The sequence below is a fragment of the Callithrix jacchus genome, chromosome 20 (genome assembly GCF_049354715.1).
Source record: "Callithrix jacchus isolate 240 chromosome 20, calJac240_pri, whole genome shotgun sequence".
In the NCBI taxonomy this organism is placed as follows: Eukaryota; Metazoa; Chordata; class Mammalia; order Primates; family Cebidae; genus Callithrix; species Callithrix jacchus.
The window spans coordinates 36,285,419-36,306,944 of NC_133521.1; the positions used below are offsets into that span (position 1 = coordinate 36,285,419).

General features: G+C 46.1%; 1 protein-coding gene across 3 annotated transcripts in view; it reads left to right on the forward strand.

The window, feature by feature from the left end:
- WWOX (WW domain containing oxidoreductase) overlaps nt 1–21,526 on the forward strand; it is a 1,143,691-nt gene that overhangs the window by 684,384 nt on the left and 437,781 nt on the right. Inside the window, exon 10 of one of the 3 annotated variants that reach the window (XM_035282433.3) lies at nt 1–19,214. This exon is cut by the window's left edge and continues 12,068 nt beyond it. The exons of the other annotated variants lie outside the window; for them this stretch is intronic. The gene's annotated coding sequence lies outside the window, so the exon portion shown is untranslated. Of the gene's footprint in view, nt 19,215–21,526 lie in introns of those variants that run through there. 3 annotated transcript variants of the gene reach the window in all.

Sequence of the window (21,526 nt, forward strand, 5' to 3'; positions counted from 1 at the left end):
TAGGGCAGCACACTGCCGCCATGAGTCAAGGTAACACAGTACTAACAGTGGCCACAGGGTGCTCGGGCTCAGAGGAGGGGTGCTGCCCAAAGAGAATGCCTGTTGGAGTTTATTCCTAAGCTAAGTTGGAGACAGGAATCCACTGTGGCTGAGAATAGCAGCTCTGAATTTGCACTGTTGGTTTCAAGGCCAAATTCTATCACATCCCAGCTGTGTGTGACGGGGCAAGTGACTTAACTTCCCTGGCCTCAGTTTCTGCATCTGTAATATGGGGAATCATAACAGTACCTACCTGTTACGCATATTAAATGCAGCCATACTGTGAACGACTCACAGTGGTTAATACCCAGCTCAATAAATGTTAGTGATTGCCGGAGACCGAGAGCAGAACAATCAACAGCAATAGCAACAGAAGACTGGGAGAGGTTTTCCTGGCAGTGGGGACCAGATGAGCAGTAGCCATCCAAGTGCAGAGGTGTAACTGAGTACAACTCTGGGACTGACCCTGGAATACTCCTGTTGCAATAAACCAGGTATTTCCTGAGCACCTACTCTGTGCCAAAGCACTGTTCTATGCTCTGGAAATAAGAAGGTGAAGTATTGACAGCATCACAGTCAAGAGCCAGAAAACCATTGTTCAAGCAATTGGCATACGACATGATTCCTGTTTATTACAAAGCAATACATTTCCTTCTAGATACTGCTTTACCTGCATCCTGCCAATTTCGGTATGTTGTGTTTTCATTCTCATCAATTCAAAATATGTTCCAATTTCCCATGTGATTTCCTCTTTGACTCTCCTGTGTTTATTTTAGCATTTGCTTGTTTCTGTTCACCCAGTACTCATGGAATACCTGCTCTGCACAGCCTATGTGCACAGGCTGGGTTTGGAAAGCCATGCTGCTGAGTTTTGATTCCTGGCTTTCCAACATTACCTATGATCACCTTGGACAAGTTGCTTGTGGCTATCTAAGCCTCGGTTTCCTCATCTGGAAAATGGGTGCAATTCTAGCACCTGCTTCCTAAGGTTGTGATGTATCAGGCAGTGGCCTAGTCACATCTTCTGACTCAAGGAGTTTATAGTCCAAAGAGGCACTGACTCTTTCAGGGAGAGAGAGTTTTGGGAGAGAGAAACACAAATGCAACTTTTTATACAGAGTATGAAACTCTGATCCAAATCTCTCAAACTCGGGTTCTTTGACCGCTAAGGCATTTTTTCCTATTGAGTTGCTGTCATTGAAGCAAAATCTGTTCTGGTCACCATTGTATGCCCAGCGCCTAGCACAGTGCCCTGAACGTGTTAGATACCCGTTACATACTCGTTCCACAAAGTCATTCTTTGGTATTCATGCGTTTTGTCTCGATTCCATTTGATTCCTCTTTTCACACACGTGATGCTGACTTCATTTCTCCAACATTCACTTGAGACCTTGCTGAAACATAATTGTTAGCATCGTGGAGTTGGCTCTTCTCTTTCTAATTGCCCTGCAGAGGTTTTGGGGAGTCTGTATGCAGTCGTGTAGACCCCAGCACCCCAAGACCCTCTTCTGTTTCCTTTATGAGCCTTGAGCTGGAGAAGTCCCACTTGCTCGCAGCCTCCCGTCCATTATGGGCTGGGATACGTGTTGAGCCTCTGCCCGGATCATGCTTGGAGTGGCACCAGCTGGGTAGGATATGTGAAATATCTGCTCCGAGAGATCCAGAAGTGTTGATCTGAGTAGGATCAGCTGGTGCTCCAGGATAAAAATCGTGTCATCATCTTTGCTGCAGAGTCTCTGTGTTCCCCCTGTACTCAGCAGTTTACGGGCTGCCATATTGTTTTCAGTCTTCCTGCTCTACCCTGTTTTGAAATGCAGTTAAACAGCTCTGTCTTCCTGCCAGAAAGAATTTCTCCGTGGGCGGGTGCCACCCAGTCCAGCGAGCGTTGCCTTTTGGTCAGCACCGCAGAACTAATTCCGTATGAGCTTGACGCAGGAGGTCTCTTCCTCCAGGCCCCCTTGGAAGCATTCTGTTCTCTTGTTGGAAGAGAAATTATTATGGTAGGGAGGTGCCTCTTCTGGGAATGGGTTTGTAAGATCAAGTTTTCATCCAAACCAGTGACCTGTTTGTCTAGAAACTGTGTCCTCTTCTTTCTGCCTCTTGTGCTGACGTTTCTCCTGTGGCCTCCATCTGCTTCGCTCACATGTGCAGGGCACAGGCTGGGTTTGGAAGCCATGCTGCTAAGTTTTGATTCCTGCCTTTCCAGCGTTGCCTATGACAACCTTGGACAAGTGTCTTGTAGCTGTCTAAGCCTCAATTTCCTCATCTGCAAAATGGGTGCAATTCTAGTACCTACTTCCTAAGGCTGTGAGGAGTCAATGAGGTAAAGTCTGGGAAGTTTCTAGCGCGGTGTCTGGAATGTGGTAAACAGCTTACCTGGGTCCGATCGCGTTTGCTGCCGTTGCTCACAGCAAAGGCTTACTGAGTTTACTCAGATCTAACAGTTGTTCTTTTTTAAAAGAATGTTTAAATATGCAAATGTTGAATTATCTGCATTGTGCCTTTAGGGTATACACATCTGCCTGCAATATTCCTTGAGCTCTCAGAAAACTTAAGATACGTTTAAGGGATGCAGGAAGGAACAGGACAAGAACCCAAATCCCTACCCAACGGGTTAGAGGAAAGGAAGTCTCAGAATCTCAGAAACGAGTGCCTGGAGAGGATGGGTGGCAGCTGTGTGGGGGGTGGTGGGGTGACGGGCCTTGAAGGATGCCACAGATCACAGTGCCAAGCGGGGTTTGGGGTGGGACATGTGGGAACAAAGGCATCCCTGGCAGAGGATCCACCATGAGCAAAGGCAGAAAGGCCAGGAAGTGTCAGGAACCAGAAGAGCCCAGCAGAGGATTGGCTTAGGAACGATGATGAGACGTGGTTGAGGGCTTTGGACACCAGGGTCAGGGCTGCGCTCTAACTTCAGGAAGCAGACAAGAGGCCCTGAAATGTCTCTGTGAAAATTTGGGACCAGATGCGGTGGGGCTTATACCTGTAATCCCATAACTTTGGGAGGCCGAGGCGAGTGGATCAGCGTGAGGTCAGGAGTTTGAGACCAGCCTGGCCAACATGGTGAAAACCCATCTCTACTAAAAATAGAAAAATCAGCTGGGCATCGTGGTGGGTGCCTGTAATTCCAGATACTCACAGGTCGAGGCAGGAGAATTGCTTGAATCCAGGAGGCACAGGTTGCAGTGAGCCGAAACTGCGCCACTGCACTCCAGCTTGGGCAACAGCGTGAGACTCAGTCTCAAAAAAAAAAAAAAATTAGATCACAGGAAAGGTGAGCCTTAGCATGTTCCCTCTGGCAGTTGTGCAAAGGAGGGACTGGCGTGAAGAGAAAACAGGCAGAGATCACAACCTCTGTCAGAGAACCCAGCCCACTATTTCTGTCCTGCCCTGGGAGGGTGGAGCCAAAGGGAACAGAAAGGACAGCATGGGTGGTAGAGGCACTGAGGAGGTAGAAATTGACCTGGCTTGCATGCCTGGTGTTGTGAGGAGTGAGGGTGATCAGGGGTTCCAGTGACTGGGAAGTATGACTAGATCCAGGAAATCCAGTTGGAGAGACTCAGGTCTGCACAGAAAAAGTTCACGGAGCTCAGGCACACAGATGCCGTGAGCGTTTCCAAAGGAGTGGCATAGGAAAAGGAGCACTTCATGGTCAGAGGTGTGGTCACACGTACTGTCCCTTGGTAGTTTGTGGGATGGGTGCTGTCTGGATCAAATTTCATGTCCCGGGGCAGGAGATTAGACAATCTACATGCCTTGACCTTTTCTGGGCTATTCAAAAAAAGGATTCCACCGGGTAAACTTGAATCACCTAGTACTGGCAGAAAGCCCTGCTCCTCTTCTTCGCTCCTGGGTATCATTAACCTTATTAAAACTGCAGAGGAGGCCAGGCATGGTAGCGTGCCTGTAATCTCAGCACTTTGGGAGGCCAAAGTCGGGGAATTGCTTGAGGCCAGGAGTTCAAAACTAGCCTGGACAACACACGAAGACCCCATCTCTTTTAAAAAATTATCCCTGTGTGGTGTCTCGTGTGTGTCATCCCAGCTATTCAGGAGGCTGAGGCAAGAGGATTGCTTGAACCCAGGAGGTCGAGGCTGCAGTGAGCTGTGATTGTGCCACCACACTCTAGCCTGGGTGACAGAGGGAGAACTTGTCACCTTGTCTCTTAAAATATATATATATACATACACAGAGGCCTTATGAGTTAGCTGTCTCCAAATTTTTTAAGACAAGGAATCAGTTAATGAAGGTTGTTAGACTTGTTTGGAAAATGGGCCTGCACAGGCCAAGAGCAAGGGCTGATCAAGCTTTTCTATAGATTTCAATGCTCAGGTTCTGTGACCTTTACTTTTTTTATTTTGGCAAAATGTATACAACTTAGTATTTATCATTTTAATTTGTACGTGTAAAATTCGTAGTCACTAAGTCTATTCACAGTGTTGTATCACCATTACCTACACCTGAAACATTTTCATCATATCCACTAAAAAATGACTGCCCTTCCTCCCTCCCCCAGGTTCCCCTACTTTACTTTCTGCGTCTATGAAATGGCTATTTTAGGTCCCTTAGGTAAGTGGAGTCACAATATTTGTCTTTGTGTGTGTGTCTGCCTTATTTTATTTAGCGTGATGTTTTCAAGGCCAATCCATTTTGTAGCATATATCAAAATTTCTTTCTTTCTTCTTCTCCTTACTTCCTCTCCCCTCTCCCCTTCCTCCCCCTCCCCTCCCCTTGTTGGCTTTTGACAGGGTCTCTCTCTGTCACCCAGGCTGGAATGCAGTGGCACAATAATGGCTCCCTGTAGCCTTGACTTCCTGGGCTTCAGCGATCCTCCCAGCTCAGCCTCTTAAGTAGCTAGAGATGCATGCCACCGTGCCTGGCTATTTTTATTTTGCTGTGTATGTTTTGGATTTTTAGTAGAGACAGGGTTTTGCCATGTTGCCCAGGCTGTTGTTAAACTCCTGTGCTCCAGTGATCTACCCACCTGGGCTTCCCAAAGTGTTGAGATTACTGCACCACCACACCTGGCACAAAATTTCTTTCTTACGGCTAAATAACATTTCTGTGTGAGGTGTGTCTGTGTGTGCGCGTGCATGTGTGTGAATAATAGTCCTATGAACGTTTGACAAATATCTGTTCAAATCTCTGCCTTCAGTCTTTTGGATATAGACCTAGGAGTGAAATTGCTGGGTCATTTTGGAGCTGTATGCTTAACCTTTTGAGAAACTGTCAAACTCTCTTGAACAGCAGCTGTATGATTTCACATTCACACCAGCAGTGCACGAGGATTCCAGTTTCTCCACATTCTACCCAATATTATTCTACTTAAAAAAAAAAAAAAAAAGCCATCTGAGGCTGGGCATGGTGGCTCATGCCTGTAATCCCAGCACTTTGGGAGGTCGAGGTGGGTGGATCACAAGGTCCAGAGATCGAGACCATCCCGGCCAGCATGGTGAAACCCTGTCTCTACTAAAAATACAAAAATAAAAATTAAAAAAAAAGCTGGCTGGGCATAGTGGCAGGTGCCTGTAATCCCCGCTACTCAGGAGGCAGAGACAGGAGAATCGCTTGAACCTAGGAGGTGGAGGTTGCAGTGAGCTGAGATTGTGCTATTGCACTTCAGCCTGGGGAGCAAAGAGTGAAACTCTGTCTCAAAAAAATAGGCAAACAAACGAATAGCCATCTGAGGATGTGTGATGTGTTCTCTCCCTGTAATTTTTATTCACATTTCCCTAATGAAGATGTTAAGCATACCTTCTCGTGCCTACGGGCCATTTGTGTGTCTCCTTTGGAGAGAGTCACATAAATTTATGATACTCAGATGTCTTTTTTGGTTCTATTTTTGCCTTCTTTTGGCTAATTATTATCTTCCAGCCCCGTGAATTTTGACTGTGCTAATGTCGTCTAGTACTGTTTAGAATTTGAAGTAAAAAGAAAACAATAATTGATAGAGTTGTTATTTACACTGGGGAGGTTGGTATTACATACCCTGTGCCTTTTCATTAGCTGTATTATATTCTTGTAATGTGTTTTTACTGGATCATTGTAATTCTAGACTTTGAAACTTTGTCACTTTTTTGGGGGTGGGGTGGGGTGGGTGGTCATTTAAAAGCAAAAAAAATACAGCCAGTATGATTCCAAAGCAAGTAAACACAGTAGAAAAAAGTTGAAAGAGTGCAATTTCAAGCCAGCCAAAAAGTGATGGATGAGTCAAAATAAATAAATAAATAAATAAATCCCGACTGGGTGCAGTGGCTCACACCTGAAATTGCAGTACTTTGAAAAGCCAAGGTGGGCAGATCATCTGAGGTCAGGAGTTCAAGACCAGCCTGGCCAACATGGTGAAACCCCGTCCGTAAATACAAAGATTAGCCAGGTGTGGTGGCACACGCCTGTAATCCCAGCTACTCAGGACGGGGAGACAGGAGAATCACTCGAACTTGGGAGGCACAGTTTGCAGTGAGTGGAGACCGTGCCACTGTACTCCAGCCTGAGCGACACAGTGAGACTTTATCTCAAAAAAAAAAAGGAAAGATCCTTTAGAGCTTCCTAATTTCTAAATAGTTTTCCTTTATAATTTGTAGAGGTTGTGAAATTAACTCTGTAGATTGGAGTATAGTTTGTCACTCTAATTGCCAAGCATTTTAATTATCAGGAGTGTTTTATGCTTTTGTGAAATGCTCATTTCACAGCTTGCTGGTGAGTCTTTTGGTAGAATGAGAAAGTGAATATTCACACCAGAAATGAGATACTGACCCTGAAGGGCTTTCCAATCAAAGAGAAAGGAGAGCGGACCGCCGGGGCCGTTGTTTGTAAGCAGGAAACTGTGGCTGAGTCACGGTGTAGGTGAGGCGGGCGGTTTCCATTCTGTTTTTATCAGACTAAAAACAAGCACCAGAAGTTTTGGTTCAGAGATGCTTTTCTTTTTCAGCCTCTGCTCATTTTGTTGTTATTTTTCTTCAAGAGAGTCGTGGGGCAGAAGGCGCAGGAGCCACAAGGCCGTCTTTTTAAGGCTTTAGCATTTGATAGTGAGGTATTTTGGTATTCCAAATAATTGGTGGAAGGGTGGAAAGGTTCAATGGAAATCATGTAAGGGCTGCAAAGAGATTCATGTGTGACTATTTCATGAGTGCTTACTACATACCAGGTGCTGTTATAGTCTCTGTAATGCTACCTGGGAGTTTGGGGGAATCTCCATCCATCTGTCCATCCATCCATCCATCCATCCATCCATCCTCCCTCCCTCCTCCCTCCCTCCATCCTTTCTCTTTTTCACAATGTCTCTTCCTTGGTCCCCGGCTTCCCCTCCTTCCTTCCTATCCAGTGCTTATAACATGTCAAGCATATGTTGTAGCCGCTGGGGACATTGTGGTAAACAAAGCAAAGTCCTTGCTTTCGTTCTGTGACAGATGGAGATAAAATGGGTAATTAACAAGTATAACCCCTCCCACCCACCGCCCACGTTTATTTATTTATTTCGTTAGTTCTACCATATCTGTTACTCCGCCAGTCAGGATCCAGTTGGGAGACAGAAACGAAATCATTTTGACAGGGAATATTTAGTATCAGGAATTGTTAGCTACAACAGGGTGTTGGCTGCTAAAGGGCGAAGGATCAGGCGGAGCACAGTGGCTCATGCCTGTTGGTAATCCCAGCACTTTGGGAGCCCAAGGTGGAGGGATCGCTTGAGTCCAGGAGCTCGAGATCAGCCTGAACAACGTAGGGAGGCCCTGTCTCTACAAGAAAATAAAACAAAGTGAAAAGTAGCTGGGTGACAGTGATGGAGCTTGTGGGGTCAGGGTCTCAGCTACTTGGCAAGCTGAGGCAGGAGGATTTGTTGAGCCCAGGAGGTTGAGGCTGTAGTGAGCTATGATCTCACCTCCATACCACAGCCTGGGTGACAGAGTGAGGCCCTGTTTTTAAAAAGTAAAATAAAAAGGAGTAGGCTGCGCATGGTGGCTCATGCCTGTAATCCCAGCACTTTGGGAGTCCAAGGCAGGACCATCACTTGAGGTCAGGAGTTTGAGACCAACTTGGCCAACATTGGTGAAACCCCGTCTCTACTAAAAATATGAAATTTAGCCAGGTGTGGTGGCCTGTAGTTTCAGCTATTTGGGAGACTGAGTCAGGGGAATCTCTTGAACCCAGGAGACAGAGGTGGCAGTTAGCTGTACTCTAGCCCAATCGACAGAGCAAAAAAAAAAAAAAAAAAAAATGTAAACTTGAAAGAATCCAGGAATACAGATTTGGGAACAGCCATGGCGGCTGCAGCAGTGCACCCAGGGAAGGAACAAACCTAGGGTCCCCTCGAACCTGGGCTGGGATCTGGACGGGTCCATGGCCCATTGGATGGCAGAAAGGTTCTCGCTCAAGTCCCCGTGAAGGTGGGACTCACTGGGAATCCCCTCTATGGGGTGCCAAGGAAGGATGTCTGTGGGAGGTGTCTCCCATGGAAGTCTCTGAAATCAGCCTGCAGGGCTGGAGTGCAGGGAAACTGCCCCACTCCGGGGACCGGAGTCAGCCGCCCACAGGGAGATGCCCCTGCGGAAGCATCGCCCCAGAACCCGACTGCGCCAGTGTCCTTGCAGCGCCCTCTACTGGCGAAGCTGAACATGACACACGCTCGCAAAGGGGAAACTCTCCTTGGTCCCAAGCAAATCAATGCTAGCTGGGCTTGGTGCTGAGACGTCATCTGTGGACATTTGGCACAGATGCTAATCGGTGCTATGGGAAAATAAGCAGTGAGGAGCATAAGAAGTATTAGCTGTGCTGTTTGATAGAGCTTGTACAAGGAAGGCTTCTTGGAAAAGGTGACATTTGGAGCAGAGACAAGAAGGAAGGGGTTGCTGGAGGCAAGACCATTCTAGGAAGAAGGAACTGCACATGCAAAGGCCCTGAGGTCAGACCCAGTGTGGCATGCAAGGAAGCCAGCTGCAACACAGTGGGTGTAGATGAGGGGAAGAGAATTAGCATTTGGCCAGAGTATGCATGCTAAGAGATGGAGAACTGACCAGAACTGATTTGTCCTTTAAAAGGATCACTCTGGCTCCCGTGTTGAGTAGATTGGCAGGGGACAGGCAGTGAAGACTGAAACAGGGATTCCAGTTAGGAAGCTGCCACAGTGATCCAACCCCCAGCTTCCGCTGAGGTTGAAAACATGCACGTCCAACCTAAATACATGTTCAAAGGTGGTTATTATTGTTTAAGGTGATGAAAGAGTTTTGAAAATAGAAGTGGTAGCTGACCAACATCATGGGTGTTATTAATACCACAGAATTGTATCCTTAAAAATGCTTAAAATGAGCTGTGCACATTGGCTCACGCCTGTAATCCCAGTACTTTGGGAAGCTGGGATGGGTGGATCGCTTGAGGTCAGGAGTTCGAGACCAGCCTAGCCAACATGGCAAAACCCATCTCTACTAAAAATAGAAAAATTGGCTGGACTTGGTTGCATGCGCCTGTAATCCCAGCTACTAGGGAGGCTGAAGCAGGAGAATCGCTTGAGCCCAGGAGGCGGAGGTTGCAATGAGCTGAGATCGTGCTACTGCGCTCCAGCCTGGGTGAAAGAGTGAGGCTCCATTTCAAAAAAAAATTTTTAATGACAAATTTTATGTTGTATATATTTTTACCAAAATTAAATCATTTTTTAAAAATAATAGTACAAAAATATTTCCTTCTCATTGCGTCTTACCCAGGGATTATGAGTGTACATGTGTGTTCTTGTTAACTGGATGTGTGATCCCTTATTTTTTAACTTTTGTCTTCGGTTCAGGCGTACATGGGCATGTTTGTTATATAGGTAACCTCGTGTCACAAGGGTTTGGTAAACAGATTGTTTCATCTCCCAGGTACTAAGCCTAGTACCCAATGGTTCTTTTCTTTTTTTTTTTTTTTTTTTGAGACAGAGTTTCGCTCTTCTTACCCAGGCTGGAGTGCAATGGCGCGATCTCGGCTCACCGCAACCTCCGCCTCCTGGGTTCAGGCAATTCTCCTGCCTCAGCCTCCTGAGTAGCTGGGATTACAGGCACGCACCACCATGCCCAGCTAATTTTTTGTATTTTTAGCAGAGATGGGGTTTCACCATGTTGACCAGGATGGTCTCCATCTCTTGACCTCGTGATCCACCCGCCTCAGCCTCCCAAAGTGCTGGGATTACAGGCTTGAGCCACCGCGCCCGGCCCCAATGGTTATTTTCTGATCTTTACTTTCCTCTCACCCTCCACCCTCAGACAGGCCCTGGTGTCTGTCGTTCCTTTCTTTGTGTCCCTGAGTTCTCATTATTTAGCTTCCACTTATAAGTAAGAACATGCAGTATTTGATTTTCTCTTTCTCCGTTAGTTTGCTAAGGATAATGGCTTCCAGCTCCATCGATGTTCTTGCAAAAGGCATGATCACATTCTTTTTTATGGCTGCATAGTATTCCATTGTGAATGCGGACCATTTTTTTTCAAATCCAGTCTGTCATTGGCGGACATTGCAGTTGATTCCAGTAGACATGTAATTCTTACTAAAAATGTCAATCTTGATCACTTGGTTCATGTGATGTCTTCTGTGTTCTCCACTGTGAGGTTATCTTTTCCTTTGTAGATAACAAATACTTTGGAAGAAGTTAAACAGACAAACAGAAAAGTGGGCATTGTTATTACCAGCATGACTCTAACTAGCTAATTCCAGGCTCCAAGCCTCTGGGGCATAGGCACAGTTTTAGCTCATTCCACAGGAGGGGAACAGAGGCCTGAAGAAATAAGGTAACTTGGCCAGGCACAGTGGCTCACACCTGTAATCTCAACACTTTTGGGGGCTTGGGCAGGAGGATTGCTTGAGCTCAGGAGTTTGAGACCAGCCTGGACAACATTACATGGCTGTGTCTCTATTAAAAATGAAAATAAAAAAATTAACTGGGTACAATGGTACATGCCTCTAGTCCCAATTACTCTGTAGGAAGAGGCAGGAGGATTGCTTGGGTCCAGGAGGTTGAGGCTTCAGAGAGCTATTATTATGCCACTGCACTCCAGCCCGGGCATCAGACAGAGATCTTGTCAGAAAGAAAGAAAGAGAGAAAGAGAGAGAGAGAGAGCAAGAAAGAGAGAGAGAGCAAGAGCGAGAGAGAGAGAAAGAAAGAAATTAGGTAACTTGCTCACTCTCTAGTGAGTGGCTAGATTGTAAGTGTCATGAGGGCAGGGGCCTTTGATGATTCTGTTAGTATCCTAAGCATCTAGAACAGTGCCTACACATTTTTTGGACACTTAACATATACTTGTTCTATTAATAAAACGGAGCCTGAGTGTGGGTTTTCTGACCCCAGCCCCCCGTGTTCCTTCCACTACAACTTCTGACTCTGGCTCCTGGACTGTCAGTATTTAGCACTTCCTATCCCGAAGATTTCAGGGATGTTCCGCTGTTTCCTAGCATGGAATGGACCGTCCCCCGGCCCCACCCATGCCTAAGTCATTGGCTGCAGACAGCAGACATTTGGCTCTCCTCGGGTCCTTCCTCACCCATTTGAGACAATGGGGCCACAGGGTACTTTGTCCCTTGTGCTAGCTGAAGTTGGATGATGCTGTGTTGATGGGAAAACGCCGTTACTATTCTTAGACTAGTGGGGCTCTCACTTATTCACAGCTCGTGGGCGGAATGAGAAGTTATAATAGAGTGCAGGTGCCTCATTGGTTTCCGCTGCTCACTGGATAGTGTTTATTAAAAAGGAAATCACAGTGGTGTGTCTGGAGTTGAAGTCTGAACAAATAACCCAAAATGAGGAGTCCCTGGAAGGTGGGCAGGAGGCGACAAACAAAGAAAAGCAAAAACAAGTTTGAGCTAATTGGAATCAGGCAGTCCTTTGCATGTGAATTCCGAAGAGCGAGCTTGACTGCCAAACCATGATCGTATTCAACCTTTGCTGGCATCATTCACTTACTTTTATGGGAGATCCAGAATTGGAACTTAACACAGTTTTCCCAGGCCCTTTATGGAATTTGAAAATATGACTCTGGAAGCATGTGGCTGAAATGAGATTCTTTTAGAATATTTCAAGATGCACATGGATATGCTGGCATCCACACACACATCGACTTAATTTTTTCCTGTCCCTTGAAAGAAGCCCTTCTAGGTCCTTCTGAAAGAAGGGCTGGAAATTTTAATTAAACATGAGTTTTGAATGATGATAGGTGTTGGAATCCATGTTGGTGTGTGCCATGTTGGTTCTTCGGGCAGTTCCTTGAAAGACCCATTGCGTGTGTGTGTGTACGCATGCCTGTACATGTCCACGAGCACATGCATGTGCACATACACACATGTGCACATATAATAGCAAAAGGCAATTCCTGGCACGTGGCATTGTTCTGGACTGAGTACTCCCAGGAGACACTGTGCTTCCTATCACATGCACATTCAGCAAATCCTACCTCATTGAGCAGATGTTTACTGCAGAAGACTAAGGCAAATGGAACATCACTCTTCTCTGCAGCACTCATGGACAGCACGGGGTCCCCTGTGGCTGATATACGGTATGTGCTGGGAGAAGAGATGCAGGTAGGACTAGAAAGGTGGGTAAGTTGGGCAGATGGAAAGAGACATGGCGGCCCTCACTCCTGAGGGTCGGGAGCCCTCTCAGGCTTGGAAGGAGAAGGGTGGTGCAGTCACCCACTCACTCCATCAAATGCGGCTGTATTTTTAGCAGTGTCTGCTTCCTGAAACCTTAGTTCCTTTTGCCTCTCTGGCTCCTCTCCTCTCTTCTGCCTGTTCATTGAACTGAGAAATTATCAGGACTATATTCAGCCCTTGCCAATAATATCACAAAATCAAAATATCTTGTGGGTCTGAAACGTCTGAGTGTTTTGACTGTTCACAGCAGCGCCTTTGAGCATCGCAGTGTGTCATCCTCTCTCCACCCCACACCATGTAGTTTTGGGGCAGGTTTTCGATGAGTAAGACTGGGCCCAACTCTTACCCCAATGTGATGTTCTTTTGTGGCTTGTCTGCTCCAGGAACTGAGATACCCAGACTCACTGCTCATCTCTTGTTGAAACAGAGAAGTCATTGCAGCACCCTCTGGGGGGGAGGTGGGGTGTCAAAGGAAAATATGGACTTTGAAGCTGCTCATCTCGTCTACTACCTTAGAGGGCATGGTGTTTAACCCCCTACCTCTCCCCACGACTCCACCCTGCTCCAGTGAGGATGAAAATGTCTTTCTTACAGATTAGACTTATTAATATGGTACAAGCAATGCTTCACATAGGGGGTAGGTGTTCATTAAATTGAGGGTATTATTATAATAATCATTAGCTTCATTGCCCTAGCGATTTCATTTATCTTTTAGCCAATAGAGCGCTGTCATTTGATCGACTACTTTTTCCTGGATCCTTGAGTGGATGTGATGCTCCCTTTTACCCTCGCTTATTGAACATTGGTAAATAGTATATCATGAGCCCCTGCAAGGGCTGGAATCCTTCAAAGACAAGGTCAGTCAGTGGCCGTCACTGCTGTGAACGTGAGACCATGTGATGACTGGTACTTGTGAGTTTCCTCATGTATTTTTCTCTGTAGGGCGCAGCTATGTGTTCCTAAACCTATAGCAGTTTAACACCATTGCTAGTTCAGAAAACCTTAATCCCACTTCCAAACTTACAAGATACTGGGAAGTAAAAGGGAGAGAGGGAATCTACAGTTTGGGTGAAAGAAATGATTCTGTGCTCTCAGAGGACGTTTTCCAGGCCTTGCCTAGAAACTGCTTTTGTGTCTAAGGATTGTGGGTGAACAGCAGCAGCACAGGCTACATTGGCTTGGCTCTTACTGGGCAGTAGGTACAGTGGTTGGGATGGGACCTTGGTATCTCAGGCGAGGCCTCCCTGCCTGGCGTCCTGCCTCTGACGCTTGATTACTATGTTACCTGGGTCAACTCTTATCTCCTGTTACTCAGTTTTCTCATCTGTAAAATGGGGATTCCGCTGGTTATTATGAAAATTAAATATAACGATACATAAACGGGTCCTGGAAAACAGTATTTAGGAAAGCTTGATACGATGGCCAGTTTCATACCAGTACTGTGTGCCATGCTAATCTGTATGGAAGGAAGAGATTTGGGGTCAGAGTGGATGTTTAACTTACTGTATTAGTTTGGTCTCTGGCTGGTATAAGGGAACAGATTTGGAGTCAGGGTGGATGTTTATAGTCTGGCCTCTCACTGGTATGAAGAACTGCCTGAGACTGGGAAATTTATAAAGAAAAGAGGTTTAATTGACTCACGGTTCCACATGGTCAGTGAAACCTCAGAAAACAGGATCATGGCGGAAGGGAAGCAGGCGCACATGGCGGCAGGTGAGATGGAGGGGGTGGGGGAGCCACCACTTATGAAACAATCAGATCTCCTGAGAACTCACTATCACAAGAGTGGCCTGAGGGAACCACCCCAAAATCCAATCACCTCCTTCCAGGTCCCTCCCCAGCCTGTAGGGATTACAATGTGGATTACAATTGGAGTTGAGATTTGGGTGGGGACACAGCCAAACCACTATCACTCACCCAATCCCATTTTTACAGAGTATGTGTTTTCAGATTTGGGATGAAATTTTAGCCTAAATGTGATAAAAATGAGGAAATCTGGGAATGAAGCTTAAGTCAGGAAAGTTTCCATGATTATTTTTTTCAAAATGGTTTCTTGGGTACATCATGCCATTGTTGCAGATGAAGCTGTGTTTTTTTCCCCCCATCCTTCCTCAGAAGATGGTGACATTGACTCTGTGCCTCTTGTGTGACAGTGCCACCCAGCAGGACTTTGTGCAAAGAAATGGAGGACTTTCTAGAGATTTTATCCAGGAAAGTGGCCCCATGTAGCTACTGAACACTTTCAAACGTGACTCGTATGACCAGGGGCTGGATTTTTAGTTTAATTTTCTGTAATTTAAATAATTTAAGTAGGTGATGTGTGTAGTGGCTGCCATGTTGAGCAGCCCAGAGTAGACATTGCAAATATAGACATAGAAAGACACCATGCCTGCTGCTAAGAGGTCCCTTGTCCTACTGAGTGGTCAGCTGTTTACATTGACAGTCCCAGCATGGTGTGATAAGCGTCAACACAGAGGCATGCACAGGGTGCTGAGAAAGCTAATTTTACAATAGTCAAGAAACACCTCAGGGCAGACTCCCCAGCACAGACTGCCGAGCCTTTACCTAAGAAGAGAATCATGGTATGAGTACCTATTATGTGCCTGATACTGGGATAGGCACTTCGCATAGAAACTAACATTTCATCTTTACTGTAGCTCTGGCTGCCTAGCCCACGGATGGGAAGTCTGAAGTTCAGACTGGTGATGGTGTCCCCCAGCAAGTCACACAGTGAGGTTTATAGTTACATCAGGGCGTGCCTGATCTCCAAGCCACAGCAGGCAGCCTCCTCTGTCCCCTTTGGGAAGCGCTTTGCAATACTCTAGTGATTGGTAACCACTGATATGCCCCAGCCAGTCCACACTATGGTGGCAGGCAGGTGTCATGTAACTGATTTACCACTCGGTAAAGGCAGGAGGCGACAGCAAGACCACAACCTAATAAGTACGCTGGCATTTACATAATGTTGGACCTCGGTATGATTGATGCGTGTGTTGTTGACTGGGGTGTCACATGTTCAGGCTCTAATCCTGGTCTCAGTATGACTGTGAGGTTGGGGCCAAGTCATTTCACAATTTGGGTGAGTGTTCCAAGCTTCTCAGAAGAGCGACGCAATAGAAATTCAAGGTATGAAATTGAAGGTGTGGTCTCAGAGTCATTTTAGCTAACAGCTTCTCCGCTGTGTTTTCTCAGTATGCAAAATGGGAACATCACTTACCATCTACTCACCTCCTGTTTGAGTTCAAGGGAAGGTTTACAGATGCGCCCGAAGGAAGACTTCTCTTGAAAACCTCACACATGAAAGAGCTCTTGGCCTTCCCCAAGCCTGAGCCCTTTCTGTTCTTTTCATGGAAAGGGAGCTATGTTCGCTGGCTCGTAAAGCCCCAGCATCTCCTCCTAGTTCCTGGATTGCACTTCCAAGAAACACCCACATGGACCCAGCAGTGTGCAGTTTCCCAGAAGGTGGTGCTAGACGGGCATAGGATGTCCCCCCTTGGTCTCGCCTTAGCAATGTGTTTGATTCACTCCACATCTGACATCAGATCTCCATGTATTTCAGGGGATGGCCGGTCTGAATAAAACCAATGAACTCAATCTCCATGTGGAATGTTAGAGCCAGAAGGGATTTGTAGAGATCGTGCTATCACCTCCAATTATTTCACCTACATATCTCACCACTGGAAAACACCTGTGGCTCCAACTTGTCTTTTGTTTTGTGTGTTTTTTTGAGACAGGTCTTGCTCTGTTGCCCAGGCTGGAGTGCAGTGGCATGATCTTGACTCAATGAAGATGCCTCTGCCTCCCTGGCATAAGGCATCCTCTCACCTTAGCCTCCTGACTAGCTGGGACTACAGGTGCATGCCATCACGCCTGGCTGACTTTTGTTTATTTTTATTAGAGAAGGAGTTTTGCTATATCGCCCAGACTGGTCTCGAACTTCTGAGCTCAAGCAATCCTTCCACTTCAGCTTGGCATTATAGACAGAAGCCATCATGCCCAGCCACCTTTCTCTCTCTCTTTTTTTTTTTTTTTTTGAGATGGAGTTTCGCTCTGTCGCCCACGCTGGAGTGCAGTGGTGTGATCTAGGCTCACTGTAACCTCTGCCTCCCAGGTTCAAGTGATTATCCTGCCTTGGCTTCCCGAGTAGCTGGGGCTACAGGCACACACCGGGACGCCTAGCTAATTTTTGTATTTTTTTAGTAGAGACAGCGTTTCACCATGTTGGTCAGGATGGTCGCGATCTCTTGACCTTGTGATCTGCCCACTTTGGCCTCCCAAAGTGCTAGGATTACAGGCATGAGCATGAGCAACCACGCCTGGCCCCTTTCTCCTTTTTTAAAGTGAGATATCAAGGCTGAGAAAAGGGTGTTTCTGCCACTGCAGAGGATTGCTGACGTTATTAGCTGCTCACTCTGGCCAAGGCGTTGTGCTCAGCACTTTGTACGGGTTGTTTAACCCTCACGAGTCTAGGAATAGAGTATATTATCCACTTCATTTTAAGTAGGAAACTGAAGCTCAGATAATTTTGGCAGAGGGCCCCAGTTCAGACTGCTGGTCAGTGATGGAACTGGGTTCACCACAGCCAGTCTGATTTAGAAGCTTGTTCTCCTAACCAGTATGTGAGAGACATTGTTGTTCCGCACAGCGTGTTGGCGGCAGAGTTGGGATCTAGACCGAGGCTCTCATTCTGTCCCATCTCTGACCCCAAGGAAGGAAAGAGGAAGGAGAGGGACCTTTGGAACTGGTGGACGTAATAGTTTCTGCAAGCTCTACTCTTCCTGCTGTGGATTAAAACAGAAGGAGCGAACCCACAAAGCAATAATGAAAAGCCAGCAGACCAAGCCCGTTCTTGTTTAATGTTTGTCTTCTGTGTCAACATCTCTGGAACACAGTTGGGGCAGTACCCTGTTGAGGCCATATCCACACTCTTTCTCAAGTGTTACAATAAATTAATGGTGTGGCCGGGGTTCTGGTACTTCAGGTCCCTGTCAGTCCCTGGGGTTCTACACAGCTTGGGGTGAGGCTCTGGCAACCTGCATGCCCTCTTCTGCAACCCTCGCCTGGCTCTCTCTTCCCCTTCCGAAACAAGACACCCATACCATTCTTATGATCTCTGGAAGCTGGGGGGTCAGGAGAGGGGGACCCATAAAGGTCTTGTTATCTCCAACTCAAGAAGCTTAAGGCCACATTCACTCACTCATGAATTGATTGGTTTATTCATTCACTGATGATTGATTGATTCATTCATTCACTGAGCTGTCATCCTTCGGATGTCATGCAGAGCTGAGTGCTGAAATAAAATGATAAACAAGTCAAAAACATAAAGGCCTCTGACTCAAGAGAACTCCCGTGATCCGGGGGAAGAAGACAGTAGGTGGGTAAGCGAGTAATAGACACGATAAATACCAACTGTGACTAGCGCATTAAAGGAATTAAACTGGAGGAGGAAAGTCAGGGAAGACCATTCGAAGGAGGTGACGTTTGAACTCAGGAATGAAACAGCGCCAGGGCTGCATGGGGGAACGGTCTGGGCAAGGTGAGCAGAAGTGCAGAGTCCCTGAGGCAGAAAAGAGCTCAGCCTCGGTGTGAGCTACAGCAAGAAAGCGGCGTGTAGGGCTGACGTGGCATGGGATGGGGGATAGTGGTGGATGGCAGCTAGGATTTCACTGTTAAAGAATAAAGAAAGCCTCCGGAGGGATTTAAGCAGGACTGGGATGTTTTTAAAACATCTGTCTGGCTGCCTCGGGGAGCGTGGGTCAGAGAGCAGCAGCAGAAGTGTGCCGGATGACTTGGACCGAAACCTCCGGGCCAGCCTGCAGACTGGACCGGCCGGAGGAGTGGCTGACGCCTCTGCCCCCGCTCCACATTTGGAAGATTCTTTTGCAACCTCCTGAAAACAGAACGCTCCGAATTACGAGGTAGCATCTAGAGCCAAACAAAGGCTGTTGTTTTTGACAGGTAAATCAAGACAGGGAAATGATGACACATTCACCACAACTGAGGTGTTGATGGGATGTGTTGCGACCCTTGGCTTGTTCCAGAGCCTCCGTGGGTGGGACTTCTTTAATGTCTGCCCGTAACTGGGCACTCAGCTATAAATAGAGCTATTTTGGAAATTCTGCATCTCAGTGTTTTAAAAGTTGGAAGGACGGGAAAGGGGAGCTGTGTTTCAGATCTCAGAAATCTGCACCCCATCTTGCTATCCACCAGTGGTATCCCGTTAGTCTCACTGCACCCTCTCACCCCTAACCCAGACATCATCGGACTTTCCTCATCAGTTCTCTTTCATTTTGTTCACTTACTTAAACCTTATACTTTGGCTTTTATTTGACAATAATAACAATAATAATTAACATTTATTGGGTACTCACTATACGCTACCCAATCTACTAGATACCTTATATTCAATATCTCTTTCCATTCTCAAGTATATTAGGTAAATGTCATTATCGTCCCATTTACAGATGGAAAAACTGAGGTTGAGAAATATGAGACTTGTCCACTAGGTTGAATTCCCAGAGCCACACCCAATGCCAATTGTCTGTTAATAAAAAAAATAAAAATTCAAAAAACAGAATTATAAATGAGTGTTAAATTGGTAAGTGAGGCCCGGTGCTCCCAGAAAGCACCGTGTCAGACATCTGTGTGAGAAATCATACCCTGAATCCTTTTTTCAGTATTGGGAAGACTCAGCAGTGGCCTAAAGCCCCGAGTTTGATGTAGAGGATCTTGTGAGCACTCCATCTAGACAGATGTTAAAGACAATTACTCGTTGTGGGTCCATGGGTGGCCTTCCCAATTCAAGGGTTCCCTTTCCATTCTCATTCACAAAACAGCTGGGAAGACAGAAGGGCATGGTGGTCAAGAGCTAGCTTGCAGGGCGTTGGGCTGCCCGGACTTAAAATCTATCCTCTACTTAACATCCTGGGTAAATTATGTAAAGTATTTATGCCTGTATAAGGGGAAGGGTAGCTGTGTTTCAGGTCTCAGGAATCTGCACACCACCCCCCTCCCCACCTTGCTGTCCACCAGTCTGACCGCACGCTCCCGCCTCTAACCCACCCTTTACTATCCTCACCACGAAGGAGGCCACCTTCATTTCAAGAACTGCTTTTCTTTTAGCAGCTGGCATTCAAGGTTTAGACAGCATGATCTTCTTAAGGGCAAAGGGTTAATACCTGCTGTTTTTGTGTACTTCCTCTTTAAAACATGTTTATCTCCCTGCCAGCCGCCACCCACAACTTTATCCAAAAGTTATTTAATCTTTTACAAAGACATGAATGTTGGGCCGGGTGCAGTGGTTCACGCCTGTAATCCCAGCACTTCCGGAGGCCAAGGCGGGCGGATCACTTGAGGCCAGAAGTTTAAGACCAGCCTAACCAACATGGCGAAACCCCATCTCTATTAAAAATATGAAAAGTAGCTGGGCATGATGACATGCACCTAATCCCACCTAAGAGAATCCCTTGAACTTGGGAGGCGGATGATGCAGTGAGCTGAGATGGCGCCGTGGCACTCCAGCCTGGGCAACAGAGCGAGACTCCATCTCAAATAAAATCAGTCAGTCAAAGCCATGAATATTGTCTTCTAAGATAGCAGTGATATTAGCAGGTAACATGCATTCAGCACTTATTCACTCCATACAATGTTTACAGGTTTTTATGTGTAAAAACAACCCTGTGAAATAAGTAACGTTATTCTCCTCATGCTGCAGGTAAACTGAGGCAGAGGACTGTAGCACAAGCAATTTGGTTCCAAAACCTGCCCTTTAAACCACTGCCAGATCTTGGTGAACTTGCTCTCTCTCTCTTTGGAAGGGTAGGTGGAGTTTGGGCCGGGGGGGAAATGGATGAGGCTGTTACATGTGGCAGCAGATGTAAATCACAACCTTCACTCACTTTCATTTCTCCCTCCAGCCTTCTCTCCTTGCCTCCACCTTCACTGTCTTTCCCCTTCAGGCCACCTGCCTCTTGTGATGGAGCCCCCGGACTTCTCCGCTCTGGTTTCCATCTCCTCTCCAGTGACCGCCGTCTTTATCTTCAGCTGCATGAGCTTTCTCAACAACTCTTCTTTCTCCCTTTCCATGCTCTCCATTTGCCTTCTTTTCTTTGGGCACTGTTTTTGCCACAGCTTCTAGAATTTCTAAAGAAAGGTAGAGCTCACGTCTCTTATCCTGGGACAATGCTTCCAACATTTGTATTCCACTGCACTCCAAAGATTCTAAATACGCTTCTGGAGTGGGGAGGAAAAGTCATCCGAACTGCTTGATAATTGAATTCAAGAGTGATGGATGAAAAATTATTAATGCATTCCCTTCCCCTCTACCAGCCAAAGAGGATTCTGTCTTTATTCTCCTCCCAAATACAGGCTCCATTAACTTTCATGTTTATTTCTTTCCAGTCTTTCTTTTCTATCTCCTGTTTTATTTTGCTTTGCATTTTCCCAATTGTGATCATACTATATGTGCAATTTGAGGTATTTTGGACCACATTACTATGGCATTACAAAGCCTTATATGCTATATTTTATAAATATGTGATGCAATCAATCAGTTATAAGATATATTGTTATGTTTCACTAAGAGTGGGAAGAACATTGTTAATTACACAGTGATCCAAACGTGTCTTCTCTCTCAGAATGTATTATTTTATGTATCTATTACAAAGGCTCTTTCACTTAGTTAGACATAGATTTATCATACATCAGGCCATTTCTATGCCTTCCTCTGTACACAGTGATTTTGAGTTACAATATTGAATTGTAGTGTGACCTTTCTGAAGTCATTTTAATTGTCACTTAAACTCAATATGGAAAGCATCAGCAGTGCACCTATATCCACAAAAATGGGCAGCTATGATCAGATTCTCAGGAAAAGCATCAACAA